Source organism: Chlorocebus sabaeus, chromosome 13 (genome assembly GCF_047675955.1).
Source record: "Chlorocebus sabaeus isolate Y175 chromosome 13, mChlSab1.0.hap1, whole genome shotgun sequence".
Taxonomy (NCBI): Eukaryota; Metazoa; Chordata; class Mammalia; order Primates; family Cercopithecidae; genus Chlorocebus; species Chlorocebus sabaeus.
In genome coordinates, this window is record NC_132916.1 from 7,555,538 (window position 1) to 7,572,444 (window position 16,907).

Consider the following 16,907-nt stretch of genomic DNA (forward strand, 5'->3'; position numbering starts at 1 on the left):
TGCTTTGGTCATGGGGTGGGTGCCTCATGGCTTGGTGCCGTCCCTGCCCTAGTGAGTGAGCACTGGTGAGATCTGGTTGTTAAGTGTGTGGCACCTTACCCTTCACCTCCCTCTTGTTCCTGCTTTCGTCATGTGATGTGCGTGCTCCTACTTCGCCCTCTATCATGAGTAGAAGCTTCCCGGGGCTTCCCGAGAAGCAGATGCCAGCACAATGCTTCCTGTACAGTCTGCAGAACTGTGAGTCAATTAAATCTCTTAAAAATTATCCAGCCTCAGGTATTTCCTTATACCAATGCAAGAACAGCCTAATACAAGCAGGAAGTCATGTTTTTACATGCCACAAAAATTCACATGGAATCTTATGTGGTTGACAATGAATTTTTTTTTAAGGTACCATCATCATTTATAAGGTTTGAGGGAGGCACGTCTCACACATGAGTGTGAAATCCTACTAATCACACTTATGAGCTACAAAGGATCAGTTTACCATGATTTTTAATCCCATTGGCTTTTTTAATTAAAATAGACATCAATGATGCAAACACTTTCAAACATTTTTGGAATTTATCCTTCCCTACATCATGGGTCACTGTGGAGGCTGCTGCTGAGTGCAGCCCCAACCCTCCTACAGAACAGGTTCTCCCCAGGCACTGGGATGTGAGCCACTGATGGCTGGGTCTCATCCTGGGAATTGCCCTCCGCCTCAGACAGTAGCAGCTTTGCTCAAGGTTATCCCTTTCTCCAGCAGCCTGCATGGGCTGGCTCATGCACGGGCACAAAGCCCCAGCTCCTTGGCCTCAAGTGGAGATTACCTGGGACCTCCTCCAGGCAGTCTAACCTCTCCTGCCCAGCTCTGTTTCTTCCTCTTTCTTCCTGCCTCCAGCGTTATTAATGCCTAACTGACAAATAAAAACTACATATATTTATAGTGTGCAGTGTGATATTTCGACACATGTACGCTATACCCTGTGGGATGATTAAATCAAGCTTATTAGCATATCCATCACCTCACATGCTTCTCATGTTTTTGTGGTGAGAACATTTAAGACCTACTCCCTTAGCAATTTTCAAATATACATTATTATTTCCAGCGTCACCATACTGCAGTGGATCTCCAGAACTCATTCATCCTGTCTCATCAAAACTTTGTGCCTTTTGACCAACATCTCCCAATCCACTTTCCTTCCCCAGGCTCCTGCTAAACACCGTTCTACTCCCTGCTTCTATGAATTTGACTTTAGATTCTACATATGACTGAGATCACGCAGTATTTGTGTTTATGTGACTGGTATATTTCACTTAGCATAATGTCCTCCAGGTTCATCCATGTTGTCAAAAATGAGAGGATTTCCTTTTTTTCATTTTTTATTTATTTTTTTTGGTAGAGACAGGGTCTTGCCGTGTTGCCCAGGCTGGTCTGAAACTCTTGCACTCAAGTGATCCTCCTGCCTCAGTCTCTCAAAGTGCTAGGATTATAGGCATGAGCCACTGTGCCCAGCCAATTTCCTTCTTTTTAAAGGCTGAATAGTATTCCATTGTGTATATCTACCACATTTTCTTTATCCATTCATCCACTGATGGACACTGAAATTGATTCTGTGTCTTGGCTACTGTGAATAATGCTGCAATGAAAATTAAAGTACAGATATCTCTTCAACATACTGATTTAATTTCCTTTGGATCTATATACCCAGAAGTGGGATTGCTGGATTATACAGTATCTCTATTTCTAATGTTTTGAGGAACCTCCATACTGTTTTCCATGATGGCTGTAGTAATTTACACTCCCTCTAACAGTGTGCAAGGGTTCTCTTTTTCCACATCCTCACAAATATTTGCCATATTAGTTCATTCTCACACTGCCATAAAGATACTACCTGAGACTGGGTAATGTATAAAATACTCACTCACAGTTCTGCATGGCTGGGAAGGCCTCAGGAAACTTACACTCATGGCAGAAGTGGAAGAGATACACCTTATATGGTGGCAGGTGAGAGACAGTGAGTGAGGAACTAAGGGGGAAGAGCCCCTTATAAAGCCATCAGATCTCATGAGAATTCACTCACTATCATGAGAACTGCACAAGGGTAACCACCCTCGTGATCCAATCACCTCCCACCAGGTTTCTCCCTAGACACGCAGGGATTATGGAGATTAAAATTCAAGATGAGATTTGGGTGGGGACACAGCCAAACCATATCACTTGCTATCTTTTGTCATTTTGATAATAGCCATTCTAATAGGTGTGAAGTGATATCTCATCCTGGTTTTAATTTGCATCTCCTTGATGATTACTGATGCTGACCATTTTTTCCACGTACCTGTTTGTCATTTGTATGTCTTCTTTTAAGAAATGTCTATTCAGATCCTTTGCCTCTTTTTTTTTTTTTTAAGATGGAGTCTCACTCTGTCCCCTAGGCTGGAGTGCAGTGGCGTGATCTTGGCTCACTGCAAGCTCCGCCTTCTGGGTTCATGCCAGTCTCCTGCCTCAGTCTCCTGAGTAGCTGGGACTACAGGCACCCGCCACCATGCCTGGCTAATTTTTTGTATTTTTAGTAGAGATGAGGTTTCACCGTGTTAGCCAGAATGGTCTCGATCTCCTGACCTTGTGATCCACCTGTCTCTGCCTCCAAAAGAGCTGGGATTACAGGCGTGAGCCACTGTGTCTGGCCATGCCCATTTTAAAAATGGGTTATTTGTTTTCTTGCTATTGAATTGAGTTCCTTATATATTTTGTATATTAACTCTTATAGGATTTTTGGTTTGCAAATATTTTCTTCCATTCCATGGGTTATCTCTTCACTCTATTGATTATTTCCTTTGCTATACAGAAGCTTTTTAGTTTGATATAATCTCACTTATCTAGTTGCTTTTGTTGCCTGTGCCTTTTGGCTTGTATCAAAAACAACAACAACAACAACAACAAAACTATCTAGGCCGATGTCATGTAGTTTTCTCCTATGTTTTCTTCTAGTAGTTTTACAGTTCCAGTTCTTATATTTAAATCTTTAATTCATTTTGAGTTGATTTTTGTATGTTGTGAGATAAGGCCCAGTTTCATTTTCTGCATGTGGATATCCAGTTTTCTCAATACCATTTATTGAAGTTCCCTGTGTTATGTTCTTGGCAGCTTTGTTGCAGATCAGCTGACTATAAATGTGTGGATTTATTTTTGGCCTCTCTATTCTGTTCTATTTGGTCTACATATCTGTTTTTATGCCAGTACCATGTTGTTTTGATTATTGTATCTTTGTAGTATATTCTGAAATCAGGCAGTGTGGTGCCTCCAACTTTGTTCTTCCTTGTTTTTGAGATGGAGTCTCACTCTGTTGCCCAGGCTAGAGTGCAGTGGCATGATCTCAGCTTACCACAAGCTCCACATCCCAAGTTCAAGTGATTCTCCTGCCTTAGCCTCCTGAGTAGCTGGGATTACAGATGCCTGTCACCGTGCCTGGCTAATTTTTGTATTTTTAGTAGAGATGGGGTTTCACCATGTTGGCCAGGCTTGTCTTGAACTCCTGACCTCAGGTTATCTGTCCGTCTTGGCCTCCTAAAGTGCTGGGATTACAGGTGTGAGCCACCACGCCTGGTCCCAGCTTTGTTCCTTTTGCTCAACATTGCTTTGGCTTTTCAGGGTCTTTGTGGTTCCATACACATTTTAGGATAGTTTTCCTATTTCTGTGAAAAATGCCATTGGAATTTTGATAAGGATAACATTCTCAGTCTCTTATAGGCGTTATTTCTGTGCAAGAATCTCCATCTCAGAGCCTATTTCCAGGGCACCTGACTAACAGAATCACTCTGTTTCTGTTTTATTTTTCATCCACTGTTTAGAAAAGCAATTCAATTAGCAAGGCACATCTTCATAATGCATGCCTTTCTGGCCTGTTTGTGGACCAGCTTCCTCTCCCTAAGCATGTTTCTCCTGGTCCTCAGCCAGTTGAAAGCCCACCACACGCTAAAGCCAGCAAAAAGCAGTCTCCCGCAAGCCTTTTCTGACCACTTTCTCTTTCCTGTTCCTTCTTCCAAAATTAAGTCCTCCCGTAACCCTTGATTTAGGCTTCTTCTTTTATAGCATTTACTTTTTCCTGTGCATTACAGTTGAGTCGTTTAGCTCCCTCACTAGAATGCAGGCTTCTACCACTTCCATCCCTCTTCTGCTTTCCCATTGTGTGTAGAGCTCAGTGGGCACTCAGAAAATGTTTTCTCAATGGGACACACACATTTTTATTCTCAGTACTTTAGTTTATCCTTAATATTCTTTTATTTTTTATTTTTATTTTTCATTTTTGAGATGGAGTTTTGCTGTTGTTGCCCAGGCTGGAGTGCAATGGCGCGATCTTGGCTTACTGCAACCTCCGCCTCCCATGTTCAAGCGATTCTCCTGCCTCAGCCTCCCAAGTAGCTGGGATTACAGGTGTCTGCCACCACGCTTGGCTAATTTTTGTATTTTTAGTAGAGACAGGATTTCACCACATTGGCCGAGCTGGTCTCAAACTCCTGACCTCAGGTGATTCACCTGACTCGGCCCCCCGAAGTACTGGTATTACAGGCACAAGCCACCGCGCCCAGCCAATGTTCTTTTATTTTACTTCTTTTTCCCTGTGTATGCTATACACATATCATACCTACTACATTTTTTAGTAGAAGTTAATTGGTAATTATTTAAGGCAAGATCAATCTGCACACTAAGTTAAATAATCACAATATTACAGTCTCATTTACTTTTCCTTTTTGAGTTCCATAATCGTTAACTTTCTCTACGGCATTCTGATATTACTACAACTCTACATGAATTTTCAAAAGTAACATTTAAAATGTTGTAGTCAATTCTCTTAATTACTTGGGATGGAGGCAGTTTGGACCCAGTAATTTATATACGTTAATATTTGTAACTGTTTCTTTATCTGATGTCAATATCGGGTTCTGCAGAATCTACATTATTTCTTAGTGGTTCAAATCTCTTGATTTTTCTTTCTTGGGCAGATTAAGCAAATGCTTCAGCTCTTTTAAATTCTACCCCATCCTCATTATTTGTGAACTTGTATAAAAGTGTTTTCCGTGCAATGCTTTTGTTCACTTTTTTTTTTTTTTAAGTAAGACAAGGTCTCACTCTGTCGCCCAGGCTGGAGTGCGGTGGCGCGATCTCAGCTCACTGCAACCTCTGCCTCCCAGGTTCAAGCGATTCTCCTGCCTCAGGCTCCCAAGTAGCTGGGACTACAGGCCCTTGCCACCACACCCGGCTACATTTTGTATTTTTAGTAGAGATGGGGTTTCACCATGTTGGCCAGGCCAGTTTCGAATGCCTGATTTCAGGTGATCCACCCACCTCGGCCTCACACATCCTTCTTTGGATGCATGTTCCCATCTCACGCACCCTCACAGCGTCGTCAGGAACATGGTTGGTTGCGATGGACCATGGAGGACCTTCATTTCCACAAGCTGTCCCTGAGAATTCCAACCTGCTTCTCGTAAATATAGTTACATGCTCAAATATTTTTTTATAGTGGGTTAATTTTCTTGACTTTTTAATTTCCACCGTAATCTATAATAAAAGTTTAAAAAATACTTTACAGTGTTCTGTCATTTGGTCAGCTCACCTGAACAACTTGATTGTTTTAGTGGGGAGGAGGATTTTACTCTCAGCTCAATGAGAAACCATTGGGAGGTATTTAAGCAAGAGAATGGCATGATGGAATTCATGTATTGAAAAGATAACTCTTTTGCATAGAAAGCAGATTTTCAGGCTTTAAGAATAGACGCAAGGAGAAGAACTAGAAGACAAATGCAGAAGTTCAACCCAGAGACAGTGAAGGCTTGGGAATCCACATTCTGGATACCATGAGACATGCTCAGCTTTAAGGTGGGTTAAGAAGGCTGAGCCAATGAACTTTGCTGCTGGATGGGCTGTGTCTTATAAGGATTAGAGAAGAATAAAGATTGACTTTTAGGGTTTTGGTCTATATAACTGGTGGTATTGGCTGAGATGGAAATGGCCGAGAAAGAGTGGACTTTGGAAGAAAATGAATAGCTGTGTCAGAGGTTAATTCTAAATCACCTGTTTAGACATTCAAATAGGGATAGTGAGGCAGTGGTTGGACATACAAATTAGAAGGGTGGGTAGAGCTGGGCATATCAACCTGTGACTCTGTCATCTGTGTATAAAATGGCTTAAAACCATGGACTAGAACAGGGTTGCTGGACAGAACAGGCACTGTGGACCTTCCTTGCCGAGTAAGCACAGAGGGGGCTGTCCTGTGCGTTGGAGGATGTTTGGCCACATCCCAGGCCTCCAGACACGAATGCCTGCAGCATCTCCTCACCTTGTGACAAAAGTGTCTTCAGACATTGTCAAGTGACCCCTGCAGGGCAAAGCTGTCCCCTGTTGAGAGCCACTGGACTATATACATGTTGAGAGAGTGCAGCTGGAGAAGAGACTGGCTGGAGTCCTGTCCCTGTTGCAGAGGGAGGAGGGGGAGCTAGCCCAGGAGATGGAGGAGTGCCCTGTGAGCTGGGAGAAGATGGAGGAGCAGGTGGACAAGGCTGTTATCAGAGCAGATGGTTGGGGTGAGTGTTGCTGGGAGTTTGAGTAAGATGAGGACAAAGAACAGAACCTTGGGTTTGGCAACAGCGAGGCTGCCGGGGTCCTTGACATGAGGCATTTCAATGGAGAGAAGGAGACAGAAGATAACTGGAGTGGGTTGCAGAGGGGACGGGGTCAGTGTTGAGGACGTGGACATGGAAAGCACTGACAGCCCTTGGAAGGAGTTCTGTTGAAGAGAGAAGCAGAGAAGAGGCGATGCCCATAAGGGGATGTGGGGGCAAAAAGGGATTTCTTTCTAGCCTGAAAATTGCAGTAGAAAGTGGAATAATTACAGAAATTAACTTCTTGGGTAGATAAGAGAGGATGGAATTCAGTACAGCCAGAGGGGCTGGCTTTAGATAACTGCACAGAGATTGCCCTACCCATCACATGAGGAGGGAAGGTGAGATGAGGACAGAGAGAGGTCAGTTGATAAAAATTCTCAGTGGGAAGACATGCTAGTCTTCATGTGATAGTTTCCATTTTCTTTGGAAAAGAGGAAGCTAATTTATTCGCAAAGAATGAAGAATAAAACACCCCTAAGAGTGCAAATATGAATTCCCTAGGGCAGGGGCCCCAGCCTTTTTGGCACCAGGGACCAGTTTCATGGAAAACAATTTTTCCACGGACCAGTGTGGGGGAAGGTTTCATGGTTCAAGTGCGTTACGTTCATTGTGCACTTTATTTCTATAATCATTACATTGTAATATATAATGAAATAATTATACACCTCATCATAATGTAAAATCAGCCCTAAGCTTGTCTTCCTGCAACTAGATGCTCCCATCTGTGATGGGGTGATGGGAGACAGTAGCAGATCATCAGGCATTAGATTCTCAAAAGGTGCACACAACCTGGATCCCTGAGATGCACAGTTCACAACACAGATCGCACTCACATTGTGAGAGTCTAATGCTGCTGCTGATCTGACAGGAGGCAGAGCTCAGGAAGTAAAGCGAGCAATGAGAGCAACCCTAAATACAGGTGAAATGAAGCTTTGCTCACCTGCCCACTGCTCACCTCCTGCTGTGCAGCTGGTTCCTAACAGACCACGAACCAGTGCCAGTCCATGGTGCGGGGAGTGGAGACCCCTACCTGGGGACCCCTTCCTAGGGGTATGTAGAAAGATGGTTGTCTATTTGAGAATCATGATCAAAGGTTTCAAATGAGCAGATGCGCCTCCTCCCCTCCTGAGCCGGCTGCATGGACATGGGCTTTGTATCTGTGACTGGGCTTCCCCTGGAACCCCGGACTTCCCATCTGCGGACGGGCGTATTCCTAGACCTGCCTATTGCCTGCTCTATGGGGGCTGGGCTCCTGTTGGGGGTGAGTTTCCTGAGTCTGAGCTTTCCCTTGGTGCTTGCCAGGGACTTGTTTTAGCCTTTGGTCATCATACCTACAATAATCAGGCTGCACCCCTAGCTTCTGCAGGGAGTGGTACATTCCCAGGCCTCATTTAGTCAGGCTAAGCCTCTATCGCCAAGCCTGGTTCTGCCCATCCCAGAGTCTTTCACACTTGTGCCCAGACCCCAGTCCTATTCGGACTCAGCGGAGGTTTTGAATGAGAATTGGGAAGAATTCACTTGCAAAGATCGTGCTGGTGAAATGCTTGCGGGTATTTCAAAGTTCCTCATGGAGAATGTAATTCTGTAGATACAGCAAGTATAAATGATCATTGCTTTTATATGGATTATTGAAGGATTTAATTAGACAATGCAAGTTGAAAGCAAGCACATTGAATATTGTAAAGTTGCAGAGATAGTTAATGACAGCAGAACCTTATGTAATAGGCAGTTTTGTTCTTGGAAGAGGGTTTCCTAAATATTAATAATTAAAATAAATTGGACAGCAAATTGGGGGAAAATATAGAAATGTTGTCAAACACAATAGCATTTCACACTATGATAAAGTTTTATCTCTGCATTGTGTGTGCGTGTGCATATGTGTGCACACGCGTGTGTGTATGAGGGCTGGGTGCACTGAAAGGCAGATAGATGGCGTTTATTGAGGGCTAGGTGAAGTAATCAGACTTAACTTGATTTTTCTAAGCCATTAAGCTCTCATTTGCATTTTAGATATCTATTTATCAGCTATCCTTGCTTTATATTAATTATAGTTTTCAAGCATTTGTAAATATTGCCCTAAAAATCCTGCCTTCAGTTTGTGTTCCTCTTCATTTTTCTTCCCCTTTTCTCTTGAGAGCAGCATGTGAATCGATGGTCTCATTACTGTCTTCTGTCCATCCTCCGCCAGGTTTTTGTGTAAGTTCCCCCACTTTGGTTTCCTTGGTGATGTGCAAGGCCCTCGGTTTCCAGCCCTTGCCCTTGGTGCTGGCTCCAATGGGGACAGACACTGCTTTATGGCCCCCCTTTCACATCTCCACATCACCCTGGTGTCCCAGATCCCTCAAGGCGCATGGAAAGGCAGCTGTTCCCCACATCCTCTTTACAATGGCCAGCTCTCTATTAGACAACACAAGAAAAACTTTCCTTCTCATGTGAAACTCCTCTGGACACAGAAAAGAGGGAAAAGTCTATATTTCATGTGTTCGATTGAAAAATGATCTCTAAAATTACTTAAGACTCATGGATCCTCCTCTTCCCAGCCAGGCTTCTGATAAGCACACCCTACACTTATTGCTGTGGTTCCTGACCTTCAGTGTGCTTTACAGTCACCCAAAAGCAGGCTTTGTCTCAAACACTTCCTGGAAATTGCTTTTGTTGAGGCCACTGTTGATCTCCTAAACAATAAATCCAAGCACTGAAGCATTGGGAAATTTTGATCTCTTATTCTTGACTTTTCTGTCTCTCCTGTCATTCTCAAGCCTTTTCCTCTTCCTACCCGGTTAAATGTTGGGGTTTCCAGGGTTCCACCAGGGGCCATTACTCTTCATTGCTTTATGTTGTCCTTGGGTGATCTCATTAACCACCACAGTCATGTATGTGGCTGTCTTTCCAGCCCAGATTGCTCATACATAGCTCTAAGACCTATATTCTATTTGTTTATTGGCTGTTTCTACCTCAATGTGCCATAAGCATCTTAAATGCAACATAACTAAAAATAAAATCATCATATTACCCTAAAACATCCACTTTCTAAATTTGTCATTAGATTAATGACATCAGGGTCAACCTAGTCAAGGAGAATGGAATCTACTAAATTGACTCCAGAAGAGACAGAGAACAGAACAATATAACAATGCACGTTATTAAAGCTATTACTGAATTAACATAAAAATATGGCATACCAAGATGGCGTTAGAAGGAAATGAATTCAACTTTCCATGGAATGATATTTCTCTATTTAAGCCTATTTCAACTATTATAGAGAGAATCCTCCAAAATTCTTTTAAATAATGACGGCATACCACTGACACTGAAAGTTGATAGAATAGTTCTAAAATAGATGATGATCTTGAATATTACAAAAATCTTTACATAATTACTAAAGAAATTTAGCAGCACATTGTACAAAAAAATATGCCATGACTGAGTGGCATTTATTTCCTGAATACATGGGTAAATTAAAAAAAAATTACAAATGGGTCAAATTAATATATAGTAGTAGTATGTTAGAGGAGGTAAATTATATAACTTACATAGGAGGTAGGACAAGAGGCATGTTAATAAACGTCAACATTCATTTCTGATGTTAAAAATCAGTGGTAAGGCAAGAATTGACAGATTTTTTTTTAAAGCCAGCATGAGGCTTAAGGATAAAACGCTAAAACATACCTATTAAAGTATGGAACAAGACGAGGATGTTAACCATTGCTACAACTATTTAAAACAGTGGTGTTAAATGAGAAATAAATCAAAAGTGTGAATACTGGAAGGAAGAATTATTATTACTATTTGCAGATTCTATGATTAACAACCTGAAAATATAAAGAGAATTACCCAAAAGATTACAAAATATACCTACATAGCTGCACTATATATAAATAATTATCAGTGAGAAAATATAGTAAAAGACATTGAAATAAGTACACTGTTTACGACAGCAAACAAACAAAACAAAACAAAAAATAAAAAAACAAAAGATAAAATATCTATGAATGGATTTAAAAGATGATGTATAACTTTATATAAAGAAAACTTTAAAACTCTACTGAGAGACTTAAAAGAAGGCTTAATGATGTCATACTTTAAAAGTATAACAATTGTACCTGAAGTGTTCTGTAAATTCATTGTGACCTTTTCTGGAAGACCAGAAAATCTAGATTTCTTATGAGAAGGAAGAATAAGGAAAAATAAACGTGTGAGAATATCTTGGAAAACCATGGAAAGAATGGGTAGAAACTCCCCAGTAGGATAATAAAACTCTGCTGTCCACTATGGTAGCCACTAGTCACATGTGGCTATTTGAAATTTAAGTTTAAATTAATTAGAAATTTATAAAATAAAAAATTCAGGTCCTCAGTCACACTAGCCACATCTCCAGGCTCAATGTGATGGTAGCTACTACACTGGATGGAGTAAACAGAGAACATTTTCATCATTGTAGAAGGTTCTATTGGACAATACTCTACCGAAGCATGTTATTGAATAATGAAAAGCGTTTGGTTGGCCCTGGAGAAGAAATAGTTAAGAACAGAATCGAGTCCAAAATTAGATCAAAATAAAGTAGAATTTAGATTGTGATAAAGGTTGTGTTTCAAAGGTGGGAAAAAGAGAGGCTACATTTTATAGGGTGTTGGGGCAATTGACTAATCATTTTTAAAAATGTACAGCTAGATCTTTATCTCATTATTCAAACTGATGTAAATTTCAGATAGAGCAAATAACTAAAATGTAAAAATAGAACTAAGCAAAATCCCTTACTGTCCTTGAGGAAAAGATCATTGGATTTATTTGTAAACTTTAAGCAGGGGTATTTGTAATACCTATAACTGACAAAGGGCTAATTTCCTTAATTTACAAATAACTAATACCAATCAATGAGGAAAAAATAACCAAAACAATAGAAAAATGGGTAAAGGATATGCATAGACGCTTCATTAAAAAAGTATAAATGGCCAATAATCACATGAAAAGATACTAAACCTCATTTATCACCAAAAAGACCCTAAATAGTTCAGCGTATATTCCCTACAAACAAGGACATTCTCCTACATAATCGTAATACAAGCACTGAAATGCAACAAACACCAGTATATTACTACCATTTTATTCCCAACTCATTCAGATAATGCCAGTTGTCCCAATAACATCCTTGATAGCAAAAAGATCAATCTAGAATCACATGCTGCATTATTTGTGATGTCTCTTTATTCTCCTATCTAAAACAGTTCTTCAGTTTTTTTTTTCCCCCTGACTTTCATGCCCTAGACATTTTAAAGATTACAGGGCAGTTTTGTTTTTTTAAAAATTGAACATCCTTCAATTGGGGTTTGTCTGATACTTCCTCATGATTAGAGTCAGGTTTTGCATTTTTGGCAGATATATCCCACCGTGCTCCATCAGCTGCTACACGCTTTTAACTTCTCCATTTCATGTCCATGTTAACCTTGATCCTTCAATTAAGATTTTCAGTTTCCATAGTAAAGTTACTCTTCTTCCCTTTATAATTAATATGTATTTTGTTGGGAGATAATATGAAATAATGGTAAATATATAATTTTTCATCAAACTTTTATTCTTTAATTCATTTATATTAATACAGAGTCATTAATTCCTAATGTAGTCTGTGGGTTATAGCCCGTTTTACTATCATTTATTTTGAAGCTCAAAGGGTCCCTGACTTGGCAATTGGGCAATCCTTTTGAGCCAGCATCTGTGTCCCCTGCACATGTCCCCTTTGCTCTTTAAGCATTTTCTTTCTTTTTGACATGGCTCTGTTCCAGGATCATCTTGGACTTTTCCTGCCTTGGTTCCAGAACTGGCCATTTCTCCAAGTAGCATTGGCTCCTTTTTAGGGAGAATGGTACTTAGAAACCAAAATCCAGGTACCAGATGTGCTCATTGCTTTTGGTGCCAGTGCTCCCAGACCCTCACAGTGAACAGAGCTGTACACACATACACGTAGATACAACCATGCTCATTCCCACAGCTACCTTTATCTATAATGAAAATCATGAGTTTATGCCAGTATCTCAACTGTAATCCAGTACCCCAGAGTACTTTCAAATTTTCTATCTTTTCATATTTTTAACTCTCTTGGCTCCCATTATCCTTTTCATATTTACTCATTTGCTCTACCCCTGTATGTAAGCAATATCCCACTACTCTGTACTCCTTCTTCATGCCAGTGCAGATGCCTTTCTGGTGACTCTGGTATTCTGATCCCACTTGCAGGGCCATTGGCAGTGCTTCCCAACCACGTAGATGTCTTCCTCACTCTTCTTAGGCCCTGATGCCCCTCTCTGGACCACAATGGCTCCCTCTGCCACTACAGGTGGATGCTGACTGTGCTCAGCTCCACTTGGTGGTTCTGGACTGAATTATTGAGGAAGAGGAAGAGAATAAACACTGCATTATTGCTACCCTCCACCCATACCCTTATGACTTGTTTGCTTAGTCACAAACCAAACTTGGCAGGAGTGCAAAGCCAAGAGACTCAACCATTTCAACTGCTTACATTGGTAACTCTTATAGGGGGAGGAACTAGGAAGTCATCTTTTAGTATTGTAAGATATACCATATTAAGTAGAATGTTTTCATGAGTCATTTTGTTGTGTGCAATTGATTTAAACACTGAGAATCACAACAAATGTGTTCTTTTCCAAAGACTTCCGTAAAAAGCTTTATTATATAGATATATGCCTAGATTCTAAGTTATGAAAAATAATCAAATATGGTAAAGGTTCAAGTCCACCTGTGTATATAAGCTTGATGTTTCCATGTTATTGGTAGATAAGATAAATTTTAAAAATTTGTTCATCAGCTATCTGTCCCTTTACTCTATAAAACAGTGACTCTACCATAGGGAAAATATTATGGAAACCAAGTGTTAATGTTTTCATTAAACCAATGACGGAATAGTATGCAGAATTATAAAATGTTTCTGTGAAGTATGAGACAGTTGCAGAATTTACACATAAGCATTGAATAATCACGACATTGCCTGGAGGAAAATTTCTAACTCTGTCAAAAAAAAGGTCAGCTGTAAGTGTTGCTGTCATAATGGTAGAGTTAAGAGCCAAAGGGGAATTTTTGCAAAAGGTGGTGGGAGAGAAAGATTCTGTCATAGAATCTATCATGTAAGCCTAGGAGAAAAAATTGAGTATTGTCAAATAAGGCTCCAGTGAAGTAGTGAAGAATTTTATTAAGTCCTTATTACTTGAAGGAAGACATTTTTACATTTTAAGAAACTTCAGATCTGTTTAATGTGTGATTAAATAAGGCATAAAACCAACCAGAGAGTTCACCAGGTCAACTCTTGGCCGCCTTGGGATGAACTACATTTTTCCCCCCTAACACAGCTATTCACTGATTTAAAGAACTTGCTGTTTCTTACTTAACATGTCCTATATTTTCCATTGAACTGAAGAGAGTTTTCCTTTTCAAACATTCAAGGTTATGCCCTTTAGTACAACTGGGTGCAACACAGAACCGAAATTATTTTGTTCTCAGCAAAAGTAAGGGGAAGAGATACGTGTATTTAACTGAGACATTTAGTGGCTGCTTCAGTATGCATTAACCAATTTAATCCCTTCAACATGCCCCTGCAGTAGATATCATCCACGTGCTTTGGAAGAGGAAGTTAATGCTCAGAGGTTATGGTCCTTAGCCCATAGAAACGGGTGCACCCGCTTGGGAGCTCCACCTTCTAAGGCCACGGTGAGTGCTCTGTCCACTCTGGTGGTCTCTGCTTTATTCTCAGTGGGGATATTTTTTAATGAGGGTCCTCCAGTGAATTCTCTTTGTCCTCATGTTCAACACTTATTGTAGACCACCGAATGCTTGGCACTTTTTCACATTTTAGAAAGATATTCTGCATTATGGAATGGATAACACATTGGTATTAAAATATCTAAACTTTGATAGTTCTATAAATGCTTTAGAAGGAATATATTTGGGTCACAGGTAAAGTCCATTAAAGAGCAGAAAGTCAGTACATTATGCCATCCTTCCATTCATAGTCTGGATGGAATTGTGTGTGTACTCACCTGACTACTCTGTAATCTTTAATAAGATATTTTAAAATATGTGGAAGCATAGGCCATGACTCTCATGAGCATGACGGGTGACAATGGTCCTCATGGAAACATTTGCCAAAGTTCAATTAACAAGACATTTGGTGGAGAACTGAGGTCCCCCAACAGGCGTGGTTTGATGTTCATGGAGACTTTTAGGGGCTCAGCTCAAGAATTTCACACATATACTGTTACTGTGCAATGGAGGGTTGATTTCAATTGACTGTCTTTGCCTTGTTCACTGCTGAGTTGCAATGGCTTTTCTTTCTTTAAAATAAAGAATGTGAAGGTAAAATAAAGAATATGTTTATATACTTTAGACATATGGAAGTTTTTGGTTGTTAGTTTGCAATATGATATTTACAATATGATATTTCCTTTGTGTCATATGCTTTATATCAAATTATGGCTTGGATGTGTTGTGTTGTTCAGGTATTAACTAGGTTGATATATGCTTATTTCATGCATTATGAAAAAAGTCAATACAAAGAAAAATTCAAAACTCAGTAATGTCATAATATTCCTTGAGAATAAACATTATGTAGCAGTTGTCTCATTTTGTGCTATCTACATCTGTGAAATTAGGCAATCCCTGTAGCATAACCTGTCAATATTAACAATTATTTGTTGTGGGTATCATTCAATCTCTACTTTATGCCCAACCACTCTATGTAGTTTTCTTTTAATTATAGATTTAGAAATTGATTAACGAAATATAAAATGCCAGATCAACTTACAACTACTTTCAAACTTGCCCATCCAAATCCATTTTTGGTCCTTTTGCAAAGCTCCACTTTTATGGTGAGGTGGACTGTGACATTAATACTGCTTAGATCTACTCCAGCTAGTCTGTACTAAGGCCACTGACTATTCTTTATTAAGGCTACTGAAAAATTTGGACGGTAAGATGCTCTATTTCAGGGCCACTCATCATGTTTCCTGATAAATACTAACAATAGTTCACCGCGTACTTCATTTACTAAATGCACTCAACTTCTTGTCAACCGGGAAAGGTGTCAGAAAAATGTGCCTAATATTGCTCAAGACCTTATTTAGTAAATGAATGTGAGTGCCAGCCTATAGATTACTTTGTCTTGTGCTTCTATTTGTAGCTGTTCACAGATACAGCTTGCCTATCCACTCCTGTGAGATCTCCTTTTAAAGAAAATTTAACACAGAGGGGGAAAATGTAATAAATTTGGAGAAGAACATCATTTCACATTAGCTAATGTGCTTTTCTGCTTAATAATCTAACATCAGGCATTAGACAAATATTTTTGTAGACCAGTACTTTGTTTTTCTTTTACTCTCATTAGCATTGTACCATCAATTCTAAGAGATGCTAATCCACGTACTTTGAGGTGGATATTTATATTAATGAAATGTATGTCTAAACTGTTCCTTTCTCCAAATTAGTTCACATTTTATTCCATGCAAAGAAGACATATTTGGGGGGATTATGAGTAATATTTGAGTATTCTTTTTAGGAGCCACTGCACTAAAATCCTAGGAAGTGATACCAAAAAAGACCGAAATCCAAACGTGTGCTCAGCCAAATTAGCTTCAAAGCCAATAGCACACTAAAAACAGCTAAATAAAATGATCATTTGTTATTTTATTTCTGGACTTTTCATCACAAAATTGATTTATTAACATAGAGAAGATGCTAATTTTAACATGATAACCTGATAATCTTTTTTTTCTTGAAGTAAAATGTAGCTTAGAGTCTGATTTCTGCAATTATTCTTTTTCTAATTTGTACACTATACTAGCACTACCACCGTCATCTTCACTGAATGTACTACGTTATGTCTTAGGACAAGAAAAGAAGAGAAAAAAGAAGAAAAGAAGAGAAAAGGAAATCTCCAAAATAGTCTATGAATAAAAGTGGTTTCAGTTCTTTACAGAGTATTTGCATTATGTAGTAAATAAAGCAAAAATAATCTTTGGACTCGATTGTGCAATATAAGCTAGTTTACTAACAGGATAACACCAAGTTTAACTACAATAGAATTCAAATTGGCTATTAAGTTATGCTCATGTAGACAGTGGCAATATGTTAGACAACTGTGAAGAGAGAAGGAAGCATTGCCCGACCGTCTGTGGCCCCAAACAGGCCACTTCCATATGCTCCCAAACGCCTGGCAGCTTTGCCGCCCAAGTCCCCACTCCTTCTCAGCGACATCC

General features: G+C 39.7%; 1 protein-coding gene and 1 pseudogene across 2 annotated transcripts in view; both read right to left on the reverse strand.

The window, feature by feature from the left end:
• PACRG (parkin coregulated) overlaps nt 1-16,907 on the reverse strand; it is a 583,729-nt gene that overhangs the window by 86,888 nt on the left and 479,934 nt on the right. The gene's annotated exons all lie outside the window — the stretch shown is intronic.
• LOC119625572 (small nucleolar RNA U13) lies at nt 384-479 on the reverse strand (annotated as a pseudogene).